The 22,939-nt window shown below is 39.9% G+C and overlaps 1 protein-coding gene across 1 annotated transcript in view; it reads left to right on the top strand.

Moving 5' to 3' along the window:
• Positions 1-22,939, top strand: part of LOC145401981 (calcitonin gene-related peptide type 1 receptor-like) — a 150,328-nt gene that overhangs the window by 115,773 nt on the left and 11,616 nt on the right. The gene's annotated exons all lie outside the window — the stretch shown is intronic.

Genomic DNA, 22,939 nt, shown 5'->3' on the forward strand with positions numbered 1-22,939 from the left:
AGAGAACATTAGATGCGAGAGGGATGTCTGTGGAGCAAGGAAGAGTGGTTGGGCATGATAGGGATGAATGGAGAGAAATTGTGGATGAATAAATGGTGACGCGGCCCCAAAAGGATGTTCTCCCTCATCTGTGGTCTGATCACCTCTGCTGTCGGGCCCTGCTGCGGATGTCACTGGATTGCATTGTGCGGTTGACCCTCATACGATGTGGTGCGGTGAGGAGCAGTCCCTTTTCCGCTTAGGCCCGTGTCCCATATTCAAGTTCATTTTCGAGACCGGCCCCGATCACCACGATCTTTCCCTCGAGGTATGATCTTGATGAAATCCCATGATCATACCGCAAACTGTAGGCCTGAACGGCCGTTTCAAGGCACAGTCACGTTAGTGCTGACATACAAAGACATTGCTACGACATCCCACGACACCCTACGGAAGCGTCACGTTATCCTGACGACAAGATAAGACACTCTAAGACATGCTAAGTCACAGCTAAGACAAATGATGTTACCGTCACGACTTTTCACGTTCTCCTCCTTGTCGGCACCAACGCCGACAATTTTTGAATATTCCAAAAATTGCCGTAGCACACCAAGAACCGCGGAGAATGACCAGGTTCTCCACGTCATCGCTACGTTATCACTAAGTCACGCCACGTTACTCATGACGACATGCGGCGACACATGAAGACATAAGATCGTGGCGTGTCGTGGGAAAGTTCCTGACAGTGGGACATAAGCTTTAGAGGCTAAGATACAAGTAAATGTGTGCGTGTGTATGTGTGTGTGTGTGTGTGTGTGTGTGTGTGTGTGTGTGTGTGTGTGTGTGTGTGTGTGTGTGTGTGTGTGTGTTCTTACCTAATTGTTCTTACCTAATTGTATCTTTACTGGGATGAGTCAAGCTCGTATTGTCCCGTGTCTTAAACCATATTTCTCGTACATATCCTTAAATTTGTGAATTGTTTTGGCACACACTATTTCATTCGGTAGTGTATTCCATTGATCAATTGCTCTGTTTGGGAAACTGAATTTCCTCAAGTCTTTATCACCTCTCTTCTTATGCAGTTTTTTGCAGTGTCCTCTTGCTGATGCTTCCCCATATGTTAAGTAATCATTTATGTCTATTTTCTCCTTCCCTGATATGCATTTATATAGCATTATCATGTTACCTCTTTTCCTTCTCTCCTGTAGTGTTGGTAGATTCAGTTTATTTAGTTTTTCTTCGTAGCATAGATCCCTTAAGTTTGGTATCCATCTTGTGGCGGCCCTTTGAACTTTTTCAATCTTGTCTGTGTTTTTTGAGATGAGGACTCCAGACTACTGATGCATACTCCAGGGTTGGTCTGATGAATGATGTTATTATCCTTCTTAGCATGTCTTCATTTATGTATGTGAATGCTATTCTCATATTTGCAAGCAGTGTATACATGTTCCGTACCTTCTCACTGATGTGGTCAGCCGGAGATAGTCTGTTATTGATAATCACACCTAGGTCCTTTTCTCTTTCTGATGTGTGTAGGGTTTTATTTCCTAACGTATAATCCCAATCAGGTCTTTTTCCACTTTTACCAAACTTGATTACATGACACTTGTCCACATTGAATTCCATTTTGCCATGTATTACTCCATTCATGAAGTTTATTTAATTCTTCTTGTAGCTCTTTACAAGAGTCTGTGTTAGTAATTCTCCTTTGTATTTTTGCATCATCTGCAAACATATTTAGATAGCTTTCATTTCCAGTGTTACTGTGTATATCATTTATATACACTAAAGACATGATTGGTGCCAGCACTGAGCCCTGTGGTACTCCACTAGTCACTTCTTTCCATGATGAGTAGTTTCCCCTTAGTACTGTTCTCATTTCTTTTTTTATGAGAAAATCTTGCATCCAACAAAACAGTTTGCCTCGAATTTCTCCTTGATGGTACAGTTTCCATAAAAGTCTTTGGTGTGGTACTGTGTCAAATGCTTTCTTGAAATCTAAATCGATAATGTCCACCCATCCTTCTCTTTCCTGTATTGTGTCTGTTACTCTGTCATAGTAGCTCAACAGATTAGTAACACATGATTTTCCTTTTCTGAAACCAAACTGCCTTTCTGTTATCATATTGTGTTCTTCTAGATGATTTACCCAAGCTTTTCTTATAAGCTTTTCTAATACCTTGCTTACAACATTGGTCAGTGATACTGATCGGTAGTTGAGTGAATTTTGTCTATTCCCTTTCTTGAATAAGGGGACAATAGTTGCTTTCTTCCAAATATCACGTAGTTTACCTTGACTCAAGGATTACTGGAAAAACTAATGGGTTACTTAACTCCTTTGCACATTCTCGTAGCACCCAACATGAAATTTCATCAGGACCATTTGCTTTTCCTCTGTCTAATTTACTTAACTCCTCCTGTATTACTTTTTCTGATATTTGTATATCTGGTAGTATGTGTGGGCATGCATGTTCCACATAGTCCCTCTCAAACTTTTTTTCTTCTGTAAAAACTGATTGGAAATTCTTATTTAGTGCTTCACAAATATCTGTCTCTTGTGTACAAGTGATTCCCTCGTCCGAAATGGATTGTATTATATCTTTTACTTTGGTTTATCTTCTGATGTAGCTGTAAAATAGCTTCGGTTGATCACTACTTTTATTTATGATATCCTCCTCAAACTGTTTTTGGGCTTCCCTCCTTATTCTTGTATAATCGTTTCTTGCCTGTATGTAATTATTATATGCCCTTTCACTATTGTGTCTTCTGTATCTATTCCACAACAAATCTCTTCTTTCTTTTGATTTTTTACATTCTGTATTGAATCATTTCTGTATTTTCTTATCTGCTTCTTTGTGCTGTGGGATGTACTTCTGGACTCCTATTTCATAAAATTCACAGAATTTTTTATATACAGCATTTAAATCTTATCCTCTAAGCTCATTTTCCCAATCAGCTTCTAAGAAATACTTCTTTAGGTCATGATAATTTCCCTTTTTAGAGTTTAGGCTCTTTTTGTAACTTTCATTGCTATTAACTATGTCATATGTTATCCTGAAGTTGCAATTTAGTACTGCATGGTCGCTTTTGCCGAGTGGAGGGTGATATATTAAACTGTCAATATCATTTTCTTGCCTACTAAATATGAGATCTAGCATTGAAGGTACATCGAGTCCTCTTTTTCTGGTGGTTTCCCTCACATGTTGCGTTAGGAAAAACTCTTGCACGAGATCCAGGAGCTTTTGGTCCCAACAGCTTTCTTGGCTTATTATATCTAGAGTATTCCAATTTATATTTGTATGATAATCTCCAGTTAGTATAATTCTTTCCGATTTCTCTTCCATTTTATGTAGTAATTCTCTTAAACTCTGAATTGTACTCTCTGCCAGGTCCTCATATTCGTCTCTTTCCCATGTGTTTGATCTGGGTGGCATGTACAAATTGGCTACAATTACTTTCCCTTCAGTTCTACTTGTGAGGGTATATCTAGTTTTATTTCATTGACCTTTAGATTCTTCTTAGTTAATATTATAATTCCTCCTCCTTTTTTTAAGTTTCTATCTCTTCTCCATATATTATATTCCTCTAAGTTTAGTATGTCATTTGATATCCTTGGTGTTAATTTTGTTTCATTTAGGCACATTATATGTGGTTCATTTTCTCTGACAATCATTCATCTCTAATAATTTAGATACCATTCCATCCACATTTGAGTACATCAACTTAATCATCTTGTTTATATACTTGTCATGACATGGTTCTACTACCTTCCTCCTTTTTATTCCCTCCTGTTTATGTACCACTTTCGTACCTGCAATCTTATTACTTTGTAAAAAAAAATGTGTTCTTCTCTTCCTCTGATCTTCCCTCATTTTTTTGTTTTTGCTTCCTCCCTCTTCTCTTTCAGTAATTCCAGTTCCTCTTGTGTTAGACATCTTTTTATCCATACATTTTTGAACTCCTCTTTTTCCATAAGATTCTTTGCATTTTTTAGTGTCTCCTCCACGGTGTTTACACTCTGGAAAGTTACCTTTAGAGGTCTTGAATTGCTTTTCTCTTATTTCCCTAACCTTTTGTGTTCCTCTATGTCTTTACCACAGATTTCCTCTGATACTTCTTTCAATAAACTCATTACATTTGCCATCTCCTTTTTGTCTCTTGAGATCTTGTTTTTTACTTCTTCCTCTTCTATGCCAGTGATTACTATAGATTTGTTATCTACTGAATCTCTGACTAACTTTGGATTGTTTTGGATTATTCTTTTCACTTCCTTTTTAATGCTTTTTTCTTCCACCCTTGTTTCTAAGTCTTTCTTTACTTTCACCATTTCAGCATACGTGGTTTCCACATCATTTTTGTAGCTTTGCACAGCTTCATTCGCCTGTGTTATCTTCTCCTCAATATCACTGCTCTGGTCTATCAGACTTCTTACTTGCCTAATTGTCTCTGTATCATTTTTGAACTCTTCCATAATACTCTCGTGGTTGATTACTGTACTTGCCATTTCACTCATTTTCCTCCTAAGTGTACTCACTTCCACTGTTAGTTCACATATGGTTGTGTCTTTCTTGTTGACCTCCCTTCCTAGTTTTTCTATTTCTTCCTTTTGCAAGTGCATCTGCTTCTTTATTTCATAAATCTCATTGAGGAAGGCCATCTCCAGTCTGTGTACACGCTCTGCCAGTTTATTGTGAGTCTCCATTTCAACCAGTTCTTGGTAGAAATCATCTTCCTGCTTTCTACTTTTATCCCTTTTCTTTTCCAAATTTGCTTTACTAAAGTATGTGGCCATTTTGCAATACTAAAAGCACAAAGTACTAACATTCCCTGGGACAGTTGTAGTCTAAACAAACAATCAGCTGATTGAGCGCATTCTTTCGCTACTCGGTTCTATTTTCTGTTTGAACAAGTCTTGTTTAAACTTCTTATTTTTTTTAATAATAAAAAACCATTTAGTCTAACCTGGTACAGAGCTTGACTCATATAAAGATACTAATTTAGGTAATGCCACTGGCCGTGTTGGCTCGGTACGAAGCGCTGTCGGCCCGCGTCTGCACTCCTTGATGTCTCCTGTGTGTGTGTGTGTGTGTGTGTATGAGTAATTTGGTGAGTGTGTCGTCCTTTCTCAGCTACCCCCCACTGGGGGAAAAAGCCTAGGTATACAGTATATATATATATATATATATATATATATATATATATATATATATATATATATATATATATATATATATATATATATATATATATATATATATATTAAAGTCTGGTAATCCTTCCTTCATATCACACTTCTGTCGAGCTTGTTATCATCCCTGTGGCCATCGTCTGTACGTTTTTCACTTAATTAACTTTATGTGGTAACCATTCCAGTATTCCAGATTCTAATCTCGTCACCATAGACACATTTACTCCCTCAGCATCTCCTCTTCCATATAATCGAAACTCACTCTCATGTTGGCTAGCAGTCCATATACTGTATGTGCCACTCCAATGATTCTAATATGCTTTTTTGTGTGTGTGTGTGTGTGTGTGTGTGTGTGTGTGTGTGTGTGTGTGTGTGAGAGAGAGAGAGAGAGAGAGAGAGAGAGAGAGAGAGAGAGAGAGAGAAGATGGGGAGGCAGTGGATGTTGGAAAAAGAGATGGACGGTTGAAAAGAAGGCTAGAGGTAAATAAGGATGGCTGGTCTTATGAAACCTTATTCTGACCACCTCAAGACGACTGTGTGCAGCTTTGGGAGGCATGTCGAGGTGAAGGGTTAACAAACAGTTTCCATCAACTATTTCGGAACAAGATGTTGTCCACTGTATTTGTATCTGTGTTTGTATCAGTCCATATCAGGTCTAATGCAGATCTGGACCTTCTTGGAGGAAAAGGGATAACCGTAAATGACCCTTCCCCATGCTGACGAAGTACGAAAGGGGGACGGGTGTCTAAATGAGGTGATGTATATGGAAATTGCAGTGTTGTACTGACAATGCTTGTGTCGTGGTCTATGTAAGTCATTGGTAGAACGGAGAGGGTGTGAATATATCCAAACATTATGAAAGGACATGCTGCCAACACCCACTTTAAGTATTCACCACGACATGGACTCGAACCCTACACTCAGAGTCAAGGTCACATGGCAAGGTCAACAAATGTATTCTTATCCAATGTAAACTAAATTTTGTGAAAATTTTGAGGCTTAACCCACGAACGCATAGAGCCCAATTAAATGGGCGGAAATTTTACTTTTTAGAAACACTAATTTTATCTAAGTTTACTGGAGAATTTACGTTCTTCTTGTTGCAGGATTTAAAGAAAATGTAACTTTTCTCAGCTGATGATTCATATTCTAACTCACTTTGTAAATAACAAGTAAATGAAGGAAGGAAGGAGAGCTACTTCACTGCTTCTACCAAAATGTCTGGACATCAGTAAGTTATTGTCTATACATTGTTGCATATGGAACTTCTTATAGTGAGTGATGGTAAAAATGACATATAAAGACTTGTTTTAATGTGTGAAATTATTGATTTGAGGGAAAACCACATTCTGTCACTTTTATTATCAGTGAAAATATGATGCCAATTTAAATGGGCTCTATGGAGCTCAGTCAGGGCACTGCTGCCTAAGGAGAATACTTGAATCAAAATACTTGTTCACTTTTAATGCTTGTGTTACTTTATTTTGATTATATCTGATATATTCTTATCCCCAAGGGTCAATATATGTATGAATATATATTTAGGATCCTAAAAAATTGTTTCTTGCATAATATATTTTTACTTTTACTAATGTATATAATAACTGGGTCTTTTCTCAATATTACAATGTATTCTCGGGTAACACACCCGAGATGATGCCCTAAGCTTACATGAAGTACATAAACCATCTATTGTAGAAAAATGGGCAGATGAAGGATTTACACCTGTGGACATATTCAGATACTTTTGGGACAAAGAATTGATTGAGATGATCAAGACAGAGACAAACCGTTATCATCAAGTTAAAATTGGGAAAGATTTATGTGTTACCGAAGAAGAACTGCATCAGGTACTTGGCATCTTTCTTCTCTCATGCCCAGTTCCAAACCGACAGCTGTATTGGACGAAGCAGGCGGACACCCAAAATCTGGCTGTAACTCAGTGTGGAATGACAATAAACCGATTTGAGGAGATTGTGTGAAGCCTGAACTTTGTGGACAACTCAAAGAAGCCTTCAGATGATAAGATTTTTAAGATTCGCCCTCTTTTTGAACATTTCAACAAGCTCCTCATGGATATCGCTCAACCGCTTCCTATGACATGGGCTATTGATGAAGCCATGGAACCATATTATGGGCGACATGGATTCAAACAATTCATTAGAGGAAAGCCCGTGAGATTTGGCTACAAGTTTTCGTGTCTATGCTCCCATGAAGGACTGTTAATGAATTTCCGCTTGTATGAAGGAAAAGACTCTGGGTTTGAGGAAGGAATGCCTGTGGGTGAATCTGTAGTCCATGCATTGGCCAAAGGAAAGTACCTAAGGGTAGCAGTGGATATGTTGACAAATTTTTTACAACACTGCCTCTTCTCCAGTCTTTCCAGGAAGCTAATATTAGTCTGACAGGAACAATTCGTAAGGACAGAGTCAAGGATGTCCCAGTGTCAGACATCAAGAAAAAAGAGAGAGGGGAGGCAGAGTTGTTTCAGGAAAAAGAAAAGAAGATTGCTATTTGTACATGGAATGACAACAGCGATGTTAGGGTGGCAACAAACAGAAGTGACAGTGCATCTCTCTCAATGGGCAAATGCAAACGGTGGTCAATAAAGAAGAAAGAAGTGGTAGTAATCCCTCACCCAAACATTGTGAAGCTTTATAACAAAGGAATGGGAGGAGTAGATCTGTTTGATCAATTTAGGGGAAAGTATAGTGTCATTTAGGAAGCGAGTGTGGTACTTTCCTCTTTTCCGCTTTCTCCTGAATGGCTCAATTGTAAATGGGTGGATTCTCTACAGAAAGATTCACAAGGTGTCACAGCTAGAGTTTCTGAGGGAAATTGTCAATGTTCTGCTAAAACCATCAGAGAAACCTTGTAGCCTTGTGCCACTAACTTCACCCGAGCATGTACGCTACGACAGAACAGATCATTATGTTGTGATGGGAGATACTCAATGGCAGTGTGGTGTGTGTAAGAAGAATGTGAAGCCTAAGTGCTTCAAATGTGATGTGGCACTGCACATCCAGTGCTTTGTGGAGTATCACACAAAGAAATAGGAATGTGTATTTTTCAGTCAACTGATGTAAAAGCCTATGTCAAAGCTCTTAGTATTGCCTGTAAATAATATACAGTCATAATTTCTCAGTTTCATGAATTTATGCTTCAAAATATATAGGAGTAAGCTTTCCTGGAATTCTTTTTTAACTGCTATGAATCTTATTATAGACTGCTACTTTATATTTATGCGGCAGATTCTTGTAATAATTTCATTAGCTATACATTTTTTTTTTAATTACTCTCTTTACAACAAATATTTATTAAATGAGATGGTTCAACACACAATTCTTTCATTTAATCCAGATCCATCAATAAATTTTATCATATTAATGCACAGTGATGAAAACTGAGAGTCACACCAAGGGGGACTGCTCCATAGAGCCCATTTAAATGGGCGTGCCATATTTCCTTATTTGAGGAGCAAAATTGAAAAAAACATGCATAATTCTCAGTTTTAGATCAAAATTGTTAAGTTCTATAAGAACAGACCAATTTGGATGATAAAGAAGAGTAGTCCGTGCTAAAGGGTTAACCAAGGATAAAGGGATTCGATTTTGAGAACAAAGGTCTAGGTCACAGGGAAAGGTCTTAGGTCAAGGTCACTGGGCAAACTTTGTGAGTAATCTGTCGAAGGTTCAGGCCACAGAGCAAAGTTAAATATTTGAATCTTACACCAGTTGGTGGGTGCGGGCGTTGCAATTTCTAAGTGCTCCTTTTTGTTTAGTTTATATTCGTGCCACCACCAGCAAGTGTATCCAGTTAAGGAGAGTGTCCTGTAAATGAATGATTAATGAAGGTTATATCTTATCCCTTCCGTTCATTTAGTATCTCACAAGAGGTGAGGAGAATATAATAATTTGGTTGTTGCCAAACTAATTACAAAGTACGTCCGCCTGCTGCGATTAATTAACCGATGGTGCACTAAAGGGGGGTCGATCCAATGCATTAACTCCTCCATCACGATGACGTCACGTATATTCTATCGCTAATGCTGTCTGACAGTTTTATGCAGCACTGGGAGGTGTCTGTTAGTGAACAGGCTAGATACTCTCTCCATCGGTCTCTTCAGTACGATGCCGTCTCTAATTATCCGTCCCCGCCCTGGACGGGCTTTGGTACGTGTATTGTTTTCACTCGGTTTGTCTGTTTGTTTGTTTGTTTGTCTGTCTGTCTGTCTAACTGTTAACAATTTTACGCGAAAACTACTGGTGCAATTTTGACTAAAATTACAGGGATGATGGGCTATGACCTTCTGATCATCTTATTAAATTTTGGGCCAAATTGAGCCAAGGTCCAGGCTGTAGGCCCCCAAATCATTTTTTCGCCATAACTCCTTGTAAATTCGTCATATCGACATGAAACCAAAGCCTAAAGGTGCATCTTCCAAATCTGCATCCTACAACATTTTTTTTTTTTAATAACAGAACAGAGGAAGAAATAACAAACGAATAAAAAAAATAATCCATACACCAGATTACTGGTGTCGTCTGTTCATAAAATATCTGTAACAGTTAGACTTGAACAGCTGTAGGTTGAAGTTTGGAAGGAAACAACTCTGGGGAAGCGAGTTCCAGAGAGATGCACTACGGGGAATGAAAGAATTCTGATAGCCAGAAGTTCTGCAATATGGCTGAGTGACATTCCAGTCATGAGCGCTACCAGATGACCATGTAGCACGAGGGAAGGCATGTAGAGGTGGCACACTGGACGCAACGTCGTCCGAGCATTTGCCATAAAAATATCTGTAAAATAATGCAAGGGAGGCATCATTCCTTCATACTTGTAGGGGAGGTAGTTTATTTGTAATGGCAGGGTTGTTAATAATTCTAACAGCCTTGTTCTGAATTTTGTCTAATTGTTTTAATGCAACCTCTCCACATCCATTCCACAAGGGTGAGCAATATTCAAGCTGAGAGCGCACATGACTTATAAATTATAGGTAACTGCCCGTCAGTGAAGAAGTTACAGACTCAGTACATTAGTTTTTGTTTCTTTGAGGCAGTTTTAACAAGTGATCTAACATGAGAGGTCCAGCTGAGAGCATTGTAAAGTGAGACGCCGAGAATTTCAATACTTTTGGAGATGGGAATATTAGTAGTACTGAAGGTAATATACGAATCTGGCAATACCTGTCTATTAGTAAATTGTATCTATTTAGTTTTACTAGCAACGTTGGGTCTGGTTAGTACTTGGATGGGTGACCGCCTGGGAACACCAGATGCTGTTGGCATAACGTTCTCCCTGCGTGTCAAGTGGGGTTGGTGGAGGATTAGTGCCCCTTCCTGTAAAACAATTAACTCTGAGCTCTTGGCCACCCCGTTTGGGATACGTGGCGTCTGGCAATGAATGAAAATGAAAAAAACTAACATTAAATGAGACAAGGTTGTTTTGTCCCCATTCACGGATCGTAGATAGGTCTTGATTTATTACATCAGGGGGGTCACCCCCCTGTTAGCGGTAGGGGGTTCAGTGTCAGGTGGGTCGGGCCTAAAATTTAAAATGGGCATAAAATCGTCAATTTTCACCCGATTTACTCCAAATATGATATGGGGCATCTTTGACTAGATATCCTGTTGTGTTTATACGCCAGCACTAAAATGACTGCCGGGGACGGGTTTGCTGTGCCTTGGCACCTCTTCTTGTTTTGTCTTTGCTTCTTTCAGTTTAATAAAAGACTTTTCGAACTTGGGGGATTACATGTATCCATCACTCATCCCTTCGATAAGAGCTGCCTGGGGTGAATAATGTCGTCTGGAAGCTGAAAGGTGAGACCAGTGAAATACGTTATCTGAAGCGAGGTGTTGGCCCGTCACTATAAGATTTTTGCACTGGCTGAGTAAAATCGTCTGAAGGGCTGGCAGGAGGGAAGAGGCGAGTGACAGATGAGAGAAAAGGAGTGCTATTGCTGTCGTTATTGTTGTTGTTGCTGTCATTCTTGTTGTTGTTGCTGTCGTTATTGTTGTTGTTGCTGTCATTCTTGTTGTTATTGCTGTCGTTCTTGTTGCTGTTGCTGTTGTCGTCGTCGTCGTCGTCGTCATTGTTGTTGTTTTATTGCTGTCATTGCTCTTACTGTTGTTTTTGTTATCATTATTGTTGTTGTTGCTGTCGTTCTTGTTGCTATTGCTGTCGTTCTTGTTGTTATTGCTGTCGTTCTTGTTGTTATTGCTGCCGTTCTTGTTGTTATTGCTGTCGTTCTTGTTGTTATTGCTGTCGTTCTTGTTGTTATTGCTGTCGTTCTTGTTATTGCTGTCGTTCTTGTTGCTATTGCTGTCGTTCTTGTTGCTATTGCTGTCGTTCTTGTTGTTATTGCTGTCGTTATTGTTGTTATTGCTGTCGTTCTTGTTGCTATTGCTGTCGTTCTTGTTGCTATTGCTGTCGTTCTTGTTGTTATTGCTGTCGTTCTTGTTGCTATTGCTGTCGTTCTTGTTGTTATTGCTGTCGTTCTTGTTGTTATTGCTGTCGTTCTTGTTGCTATTGCTGTCGTTCTTGTTGTTATTGCTGTCGTTCTTGTTGTTATTGCTGTCGTTCTTGTTGTTATTGCTGTCGTTCTTGTTGTTATTGCTGTCGTTCTTGTTGCTATTGCTGTCGTTAGTGTTGTTGTTGCTGTCGTTCTTGTTGTTATTGCTGTCGTTCTTGTTGCTGTTGCTGTCGTTAGTGTTGTTGTTGCTGTCGTTCTTGTTGTTATTGCTGTCGTTCTTGTTGCTGTTGTCGTCATCGTCGTCATTGTTGTTGTTTTATTGCTGTCATTGCTCTTACTGTTGTTTTTGTTATCATTATTGTTGTTGTTGCTGTCGTTAGTGTTGTTGTTGCTGTCGTTCTTGTTGTTATTGCTGTCGTTCTTGTTGCTGTTGCTGTTGTCGTCGTCGTCGTCGTCATTGTTGATGTTTTATTGCTGTCATTGTTCTTACTGTTGTTTTTGTTATCATTATTGTTGTTGTTGCTGTCGTTCTTGTTGTTATTGCTGTCGTTCTTGTTGTTATTGCTGTCGTTAGTGTTGTTGTTGCTGTCATTCTTGTTGTTATTGCTGTCGTTCTTGTTGTTGTTGCTGTTGTCGTCGTCGTCGTCGTCATTGTTGTTGCTTTATTGCTGTCATTGTTCTTACTGTTGTTTTTGTTATCATTATTGTTGTTATTGCTGTCGTTCTTGTTGCTGTTGCTGTTGTCGTCGTCGTCGTCATTGCTGTTGCTTTATTGCTGTCATTGTTCTTACTGTTGTTTTTGTTATCATTATTGTTGTTGTTGTTAATGATGTTGCTGTCGTTGCTGCTGCTGTCATTGTCGTTGTTGTTGTTGTTGTTGCTGCCGATATTATTGCTGTCATTGTTCTTACTGTTGTTTTTGTTATCATTATTGTTGTTGTTGTTAATGATGTTGCTGTCGTTGCTGCTGCGTCATTGTCGTTGTTGTTGTTGTTGTTGCTGCCGATATTATTGCTGTCATTGTTCTTACTGTTGTTTTTGTTATCATTATTGTTGTTGTTGCTAATGATGTTGCTGTCGTTGCTGCTGTCATTGTCGTTGTTGTTGTTGTTGCTGCCGATATTATTGCTGTCGTTGTGGTTGCTATTTTTGTTGCTATTGTTGTACGAATTGCATATGTGTGGAATTGTATTGATGCTGTTAGTGCTTTTTTCTCATTATTATTGTTATTGTTGTTGTTTTTCTTCTTCTTCTTCTTCTTCTTCATCATCTTCTTCATCTTCTTCTTCTTCTTCTTCTTCTTCATCTTCTTCTTCTTCTTCATCTTCTTCTTCTTCTTCCTCTTCTTCTTGTTCTTGTTCCTCCTCCTCCTCCTCCTCCTCCTCCTCCTCCTCTTCTTCTTCTTCTTCTTCTTCTTCTTCTTCATCATCATCATCATCATCATCATCATCATCTTCTTCTTCTTCTTCTTCTTCTTCTTCTTCTTCTTCATCATCATCATCATCATCATCATCATCATCATCATCATCATCTTCTTCTTCTTCTTCTTCTTCTTCATCATCATCATCATCATCATCATCATCATCATCATCATCTTCTTCTTCCTCTTCTTCTTAATCTTCATCGTCGTCTTCTTCATCTTCTTCTTCTTCTTCTTCTTCTTCTTCTTCTTCATCATCATCATCATCATCATCATCATCATCATCATCATCATCATCATCATCATCTTCTTCTTCTTCTTCTTCTTCTTCTTCTTCTTCTTCATCATCATCATCATCATCATCATCATCATCATCATCTTCTTCTTCTTCTTCTTCTTCTTCTTCTTCTTCTTAGTCGTCATCGTCGTCTTCTTCATCTTCTTCATATTACTGTTGTTGTTATTGTTACTGTTCTTGTTATGTCTCAATATTTTCTCTTTTGTTGTTGTTGTTATTGTTGTTGTTGTTGTTGTTGTTGTTGTGTCCCATGGGTGCCGTCCATTTGGTCACACAACAGTTGTCAGGATTTCCCTGAGGCTCATAGTCATCTTGGGAGAGAGAGAGAGGGGGTGAGGGGAACAAAGACAGACAGACAGATATACTTTCAAAATTCTCTCTCTCTCTCTCTCTCTCTCTCTCTCTCTCTCTCTCTCTCTCTCTCTCTTTCCCACATTAATGCAACCATTAATGGGAAAAGTGATGGGTTAATTATTGGGGTGGAGAAAACAGCCACTCTCTCTCTCTCTCTCTCTCTCTCTCTCTCTCTCTCTAACATTGACGCAACCAATTAGCGAAAAAGTGACGGGCTAACTGAGCAAGAAAACAGCCACCTCTCTTGTCAGGTTACAAAAATGAACTAGCAACCTTTTTTTTTTTTTTTTTTTTTGATGTATTGAAAGTCCAGATCAAAAATCTAAGTAAAAAAAAAATCGACTATGAACTTTTTAGGGGCAGTGAAAGTCTCACGGCAAAAATGTGATTCTTAAAAAGTAAAACGCTAAATGTGCAGTATTGGCCCTTCACTGCGATGACGTGTATTGTGATTTATTCTCGTTGTATTCGTGCTGCCACCAGACGATTTTATTCAGCTTGGGACTGTTCCACCAGCCTCACCAAGCGTCTGATAGTAGTAGTAGTAGTAGTGGTAGTAGTAGTAGTAATACTGGTATTAATAGTACCAGTAGCGGTAGTAGTAGTAGTGGTAGAAGGATTAATAATAATAATATAATAATAATAATAATAATAATAATAATAATAATAATAATAGTCGTACTAGTAGTAGCAGTAGTAGGAGTAGCAGTGGTAGTAGTAGTAGAAATAATTATAATAATAATAATAATAATAATGTTTAATGCGTCATCAGAGTGAAGGGGTTAGCCTCTGCAGTTATGTGATGTACACTTCTGTTCTATTCTTGCTGTCTCTAAACCATCTGATTAAACTTAGGAGAGACGTTTTGAAATGGGGCAGGTAGGTACTGCGTTTATCAATATCTTTTCCACTAAGGGACTGTCCTGTGCTGAATAGCATTGGTTGATTGACTGATTGATTATAATTATAATCTGGCGGCGCAACTGCCAGGGTCATATGCCGCCGAACAGCAAGGTAAAGGACGCCGGAAATAAAAAGGGCTTGTTCAAAATGAAGTTAACCCATTATTAGAAACAGAACGTCGAAAATAACAAAAGAATAGTTCAAAAAATACCAATTACTTATAAAAGTGAAAGGAGGTCTGCCTCCTGAAGAAAACAAATAACATCAGTAAAATCGCCGGAAGCTCCACCAAGCATCGAGGACAGACAGTAGGCACCATCTGCCCCCTTATGCCTGTGGAGGAGTCTCTGACGTAGGTACCCAGACTTACTGTAGACACTCGACCAGCAAGTGTCGGACAGTAAGGGGAACAAGGCAATCATCGCCGTACGGATGAGTTCCACCACTCATTAAGAACCCACGCGTAAGCCGAGAGTGCCCAATGCGAAGCCTGGTAAGAGCCACGAATATCATTGGTCAGTAGCAGCACGAATAGAGAGAGAGAGGGGGGGAGGGTCCGTGTTCGTGATATAGTTAAACAGAACAAACTGAGAACCCAATAAACAGCTTCATCATTATAACATTTTTGTGTGTTATCCAAAGACATCATTCATCCTGGAATAGCCCTCTCATTCTGAAGACGTTAATAAAGGCTGTATCTAACCATCAGTTCAAAAAAATCTAACTCAAAGTGAACAAAACAATCTGGAGACGGCAACAAAATAGTAAGATATAATATGGCACTGGAGTACAGTGGTTAAAGAGGGCAATACAGACCGAGGGATCGTTTTAGCCACTTCATACCGGTGACGTCTTGTTGTTTTAGTCTTCCTAAATTTAGAAAGGGAAAGAAATGTGACGCCCCCCCCATTAGCCTTTATAGTGGTGCCGGAGAGTAACGCCTTCACGTGGTGGCACCGATATAATCCTGGCGACTCCTCTGCCTGATCACACAAACGTCGACCATATTCCTCCCTATTCCCCGAAAGGAAGATGGTGGACTGCGAGAGAACGTCAACATCAGCTTCCATTCCATTGGGTTCATAATTTCAAATGAGTCTGAGGCCACAACGAAGGTCGTTTTCAAATCGACGTTCTTATTTCCGTTAAATTCGTGCTCTTATGATGATTTTATTCAACATATGATCGACCTATCGTGTAGAAGTTGACAAAGCCACATTTAACTCCAACAGATCGAAAAATCTCGCCTAAACTGAATAAGTATGGATGCAGCAAGAATTAGATATTTAAAAAAAAATCACCACATTCAAAGAGTCAACTGTTTCAGTACAACGACGTATTACGTACTTTTTCATGGTATCCAAAGACAATTTATATTTAGCTTTGGAGAGACTATTCAAACTGTATGGGTTACATATATTCTTCATTAATCCCTTAAATGTTGGAGGTCTTTCCTAGACTGAATAGAATCGCTTGGAGGGAACAAAAGCATTAAATATGTAATCCAGAGATTTAACAGCTTCCCCACTACGAACGGATTCCATAGCTATTTCACACTAACACCAAATGATTTTATTCAGAAGCGGGAAGTACACATTGTTGAAACTGAACCCCTTCATGTCTCCTGTTTTGCTCTTGCTGTCAGATATGGAGAGATATTATAAATGTGGAAAAGTTATATCCCATCTTAGTTAACCCCTTCACTGCGAGGGGCAATGCTTGACTGAATATAACCCTCTGCAGCGGCAAGGATAATGTACATGAACACATCACCGTACTGAAGAAGCTACGGTATAATACTTAGGCCTCCGCAATCCATCCTAAATTGACCAAAGCCATCTGGTCTTATTTTGGTTTTTAGTGTGGCTGAAACAACCATGATACGATTAACGGACACATTATTAACACTAACGATGCCATTGCTGACTCTCAACTGTAGTAGTCGTTTGGCGTTAGCCAAAATATGACAGTGAATCTGAGGTGGCCATGAAAAGGTTAGCAGTGTGTTGATAATCCCTGTGGTGAGGGGCAGCCGATGGTGTTATTAGTCAACATATCCAGCTCGCAAACGCAAAAGCCAAAGTTCGATTTCCTCCTTATCTATGACTGAATTCCAAACCTGGACTGGTCAGACTGTTGGATAAGATCTGTTTCTCCCCGGTCACCACACAGCATAACAGATGGACCTGGGTGTTACACCGACTGTTGCAGGTGGTGTTCTAAGTTAAAACTGCAGCCTAGCGAAAAATGATTGTCTGTCTTAAAGACCCTCGTGCAGCCCATAGGCGGTAGTTAAACCATTCTCCTCCCCCTTCTCTTCCTTCTCATTCTTCTATTCTTTATCTTCATCATCATCGTCATCATCACGTTATTGTTATTATTATTAGTAGTAGTATTATAGTTGTTCATGTTATTACTATTGTTATTATTATTATTATTATTTTTATTATTATTAATCAGCTTTCACTGCCATGCACCCACTTAATCCAATCGTCTTCCCTGGACGTTTTTCTTCATCAAAGGGAAATTCTAGTAGTAACAATGTTGAGCAAAAGATCGATTAACCTTTGGCCAGCCAGATATTGCCTCAGCTGAGTGAAATGGTTTGAATTTAGCCTGAACAAAATATCTAACCGCGTCCATTACAGCAAGAGAGTTCATATACCGAGGCCAGCATCAGGGGCTGTAGTGTCGCCAGCACCTCCTCCTTACCTTTCCATTATTACCTGTGGCCTGTTTGCTTTTTCACTGCGATGAAGTCTTATTTCAGTTCATTCTTAGGATCTTCAGGCGATTTTATCCAACTTAAGAAGTATCTTAAGGAATGAAGGGGTTAGTGAAGGCTATGTTTAACCCCTCCAGTTTGAAAACTGTCTCCCAAGCATAATATATTAATCTGCAGACAGCACCAGAAAATTATCAGGGCTTCTTCGTACTGGAGGTGCCAGTATTACCTTGAGTGTTATACATACACACTTTGTCAGTATTGTAGGAACATGAATACAGAAAAAAAAAAAAAAATAGCAAGGTTTAGTGTACAAAATAAATCGCTGAGTAGGCGCAAGAACACCTCCTAATCTGACGAGGGTATCACCTCACATGATGCTGTTCAGGTGTTCGACAGAAGCCCCGGCAGTCAGAAGGGTTATGCTGGTTATTATTTTTGTTATTGGTGTCAAACACAAATTACAAATGAGAAGAGTTTATAGATTAAGGATTTTAGTGGAAAGAGATGTACTGTACTAGACAGTTTTATGACTTGCTCTCATGGGAATACTGTCGTCTCTCATCAGATGGAATAAAATTATAGTGTTTTTCCAACCAAGTGAGAATTAATGGTGACACTGTTGACACTCCAAGGCGATGCTGATTCACATTTGGCTGGATAAAGTCGACTGGCGCATTGGATTAGATTATTAATGTTGCTCCGACCGTGAAGGGGTTAATGGTGACAGTATCTACACTCCACGGCTGCCATGACCCAATCTCTGCTGCGTGAAACCGTCTGGCCATAGCTGGAGAAGACTTCTTCAGCCATATGAACATTTAATTGGTTTATTTTTCTATTTAGGTTTTGTAGCCACACGGATTCCCTGAGCATTTTTTTTTTTCTCATTTTTGACTCTTGAAATGAAGCAGAAAATGTAATCATTTCGTTTTCTTTTCATACCACATCACTTTTTAAAATTTTTCCTCGAAGGATTCAGTTTCAAGTGGCCCTGGTAATGAGAGTCGGGACGGACAAAAAAAGACAGAAACGATAAAATGTCATCAGTTACTACTAAAAACACTGCTTGAGCACACATTCGTCAATATGAACACTAGTGGCTAAAACTTTAGTGCTTAGGGTCTGTGGTCTGTAGCAGACACATTCTTATGAAACTCCTTCGATGTCGGTCTCCAAATAAGCAAAATTTACCGCCAAGGTAATAATATTAATAATAAGAAACTGCTTATATATTTTGGTTGCCATTATGCATCTTTTCCACTCAGTTACTCTTTTCAGTCGATATATTTCTACCCAAGCTTTTATCACCCATTCTCGCCACATGACCGTATCACATTTGTGCAGTCCATTCTTTCAGACTGCGTCTGCTTCCACACCTCTCTTTTACCGTATCATTTTTCACTCAGTCCGACCACCTCATCCCACGTAATAAGGTCTTTGGCACTTCATTTCCAGCACTTCCACGCCTTGCAATGGTACAGCACAGTTGGCACCAATAGTCATTGTACGTATGCATATTCACCTTTATAGATATTGGTCTTGCTGCCCACACGTTCTTCAATGCCCTTGATATTTTGATCCTTCTATTATCCTGTGAAATTACTTTAGGTTCTTGGATTCTATCTGGTGCTATGTCACACTTCTAAGTACTTTACTCAGTTAATTTCTTTCAAAATTTCCTATCAAACATTTTTCCATGTTGCTAGCGTGCTCTCTTTCTCTACCACATCGCCTCACATTGCCATTTCTCACACTCACTGACAGTTTCCTTCACTGATAATTCCTCTAAACTCAGATACTTCCTGTTGAATCTTGCCCTATGAGTCTGCAATAAATCTGCAGAAAATAAGTGCATTGCATCCCAGTCACCTTCTCTCCATACATCCCTTCATCTTCCCTCTTTCTTTAGTATTCTTACATCTGCCTTCCTGGTCGGCTTATCCATTATAGACTGAACAACCTTGAAGACATGACATCCTTAACACAACCCCACTTCTACCTTAACCAGTCATTCTCTTTCACTTCCACTTACACACCTGCCCTAATCATTTGGTAAGTTTCTCCATGTACAGTGCTTAAAGATATCATTCCCACCCCATGCATTACATCTGTACCGCTTGCCGTAAAGTATCCCTATCTCCTCTCTCACATGCCGTCTTTGAGTCTATAAAACCTACTTGCAAATCCCTCACTTTCTCTGTTTACTTTTCACGCCCTCCCCATGCAAATAATTGCGCGCGCACGCACGCACACACACACACACACACACACACACACACACACACACACACACACACACACACACACACACACACACACACACACACACACACACACACACACACACACACACACACACACACACACACCGCCCTGCGAAAAAGTCCCTCTTCCTCCTTTGCGTTGTGTTGTGTAAATTGTAGTTCCCATATGATCATCACAGTCCTTTGCCATTTACCTGGCATCTACAGTAGACTTATACCCCTACAGCTTCAGTATTACTGTTTATTGCAAAATTTCTCTGAACTTTTTAAAATGTTCTTTTTCCTCCCTGTTCAGCATCTCTCATGCTTAATAATTTTGTTCTTACTCTTTCCTGACATGTCAACGCTTTCATCTTCTTCGAAGTTCACTCACCTTCACCACTTCCTTCACACTCACCCTCTTCCTTTTTCTGCCAAAACAACTACACATTTTACCCTCCACACCAGTAATTAAGTAGTTAAACATCTCTGCTGATGCCCTCCTAAAATCGGTCACATCAAACGACCTTCCTTTCACAAGGCTGTCCACCAAGACTATGTGCATCAGTGTCATTGTCCATCCACTCCACTCACTCACGTATACTCGTGCATATACATTTTCGTAAACCAGGTGTTTTTAATCTTCAACACTCCCTTCCAACATAGCTCGACATGCAGTTCCTCATTCTCATTTACTCCAGGCACTCCATGTTTCTCTGTTATTCCTTCTTGTACCTTATTTCCTCCCTTTGCATTCAGTTCAGTTCATACGCTGATAACTTCCCCTTTCCATACTCTTCTCGCAGCGTCCATCTCAGCAGTTACTTCAACAAACAAGGGATGAGGCTATGGCACACCTACTGTAATATCTAACTTGGCTTATATCTCTGACTGGGGTAAAAGTAATCTTATTTTTAATGCATCAAAAACTCACTTCGTATATCTTCCAACTCGTCAATATCTTCCGCAGGAGTATCCTCTACTTTTTAACAATATCCAACTCATTCCCGCATCATCTTAAACACATTTGGGGTTTCATTCTTTTGGCATTTATCTTGGAAAAATGATAATACCTATCTTGTAAAATCTGCTTCTAAGAAATTAGATGTGGTAAGCTGACTCCGTCACTTCTTCACCCCTGCACACTTGTTGACTTTATACATGAACTTTATTCCCCTCCCCACCTCCCGTGTAGGTTGCAACTCTCATGTGCGGGGAGGTTTCCCACATACAAATTACCAAGGTGGAGTCAAAGGCTTTTCGTCTCATTAGCTCTCGTCCTCTTACTGGTTCCCTTCAGTCTCATTCTCTTCGCCGCACTGCTGCATCTTCATCTCTTTTCTACCGCTGCTTCAGTGGTCACTGCTCCTCTGAACTGTCTGCTTGCATTTCCCCACCACTATGGCGGGTGCGTAGCACTCGTCTAGCAACAAACCCTCATGCCTTTTCTGTCCTGCTTTCTAATGCAGTCCTTCATGTATGCAACAGGTCAACTCTGGAACAGACTTCCTTTGTCTGTATATCCTACTGCCTATGACCTCCAGTCTTTCAAAGGCATCGTGTCCAGGCATCTCGAAATGAACAGATCTTGATTTGGTATTCTGTTATCTTGTGTGTGTGTGTGTGTGTGTGTGTGTGTGTGTTTTAAGGAACACTCTTGCGGGCTTCTGGCCTGTGGTTCCTTCTTCCTGGCAACACCACTTCCCTCTTCCTCTCCCCAAACTCCCCGCACAGTTACCTAAGTATTCCCACCAAAGTATTTCCAAACTCCTTCCCTCTCCTATGCACTCCCCTCAGATACTCAATATGCTCTCACTGACGATTTTCTGTGTGTGACTCTGGCCATAGACCCACAATAAATTCCATGAGGTTCAACAGTCCTGTATGTCACACACCTTCACATGTCACCACTTCGGCGCTAATACATGCTACAGCGGTCTCTTTCAGGATTAGTGTGATGTTATTAGTGGGATGTTATTAGGGCATATCAGTGGGCCTAAATAGAGTATTAATATAGTCATTTTAGGCAATATCAAACCATCCGACCATTCCCTTCCCCAGCATGAGACAGAACTCGAGTCATTTTAGGCAGCGGATCACTTCTCTAATCACATGACCACTACCTGCCTCTATGCACTCATTCGCAGTTCCACATTTTCTCTCTTAAATGTACTGCTCTTCCTTCCTTCAATTATTCTTTCCTTCACCCCAAACTTTCTCCCTGTGCTTCCAGCCGGCTCTTCTGTTCCTTTCAGCTTGTTTCAGACATAGCCATACCATCTAGTTTTCTTTCATAAAACACATTACCTGTCGCACAGATCTTCCCATCATTACAATCATGCTCATTCAAGCATCCAAACCCAAACCTCAGAAAACTTCTCTGCCTCATTCATGGTTCCTAAGTGTGTGTGTGTGTGTGTGCGTGTGTGTGTGTGTGTGTGTGTGTGTGTGTGTGTGTGTGTGTGGTGAAGCATCATGTTCTCATTTGAGGTATAGCCATAGTTATAGTTCGTCCACTTCCTCTTATTTCCTAGAGCTCTGGCAGAATTAGACAATACTACGACCCTACATTTTTTTTCATAGCACTTCTTTGTGGCAACCGTTGTATTCCTGTGTAAATCTCATGTTACAGTTCAGTAGTCAAAGTTGAGAGATGGCAATTTTGGGTCGAATTAAAGTGGACGGTACAGTGGCGCCCGAGGGTTACAGGCAGAGGAGGAACAGACGGAACTCACTCTCGATTACTCAGTTCTCAGCGGAAAGAAATTACGGAAACGTTTCTCGATTAACACTTTCACTGTCACGTAATCAACAAAATGAGTGTAACAGATGAGAGTAATACCGGCAGTGAGAGGGGTATAATGCACTCCTGTTTGTCCCTCCATCCTCACACTTGAACTAATGACTACCATTACATGTTGGCCCCATCCACATTTGCGTGTCAGTCCAACTTTTCTTTCCATGTTTTCATACACTTCTTTTACAGTCCGTTAAATACTTCCCTATGTGGCAGATGAGACCGACCACCATTCACTCACTCGATGTAGCGGTGCCTTCAGGTGACGGTGCACTGAGTGACAAACCAAATGGTTTCCTATAACCAGGAAACCGTTTGCTACGTTGGGTGGCAACCATACAATCAAGTGACGTCAGATGGCTTAGTGGGTAAAGGCACTCCAACCGGAGTGAGCCTCGATGGTTTTATATTCGGGGGATGCTTGGAGTTTATTGCTAATATAATGCCACTCAGAGGCTAGTCAGGCTGGCCACCCTAGCCCCCAGCTCGTAGGTTCGTGATGGAAGGGAAGAAATTGAATGATTAAGTTAATGATGATGATGAAATATACCTTC

The sequence above is a fragment of the Coenobita brevimanus genome, chromosome 57 (assembly GCF_032717465.1).
Source record: "Coenobita brevimanus isolate Jiangsu-jjx chromosome 57, ASM3271746v2, whole genome shotgun sequence".
Classification (NCBI taxonomy): Eukaryota; Metazoa; Arthropoda; class Malacostraca; order Decapoda; family Coenobitidae; genus Coenobita; species Coenobita brevimanus.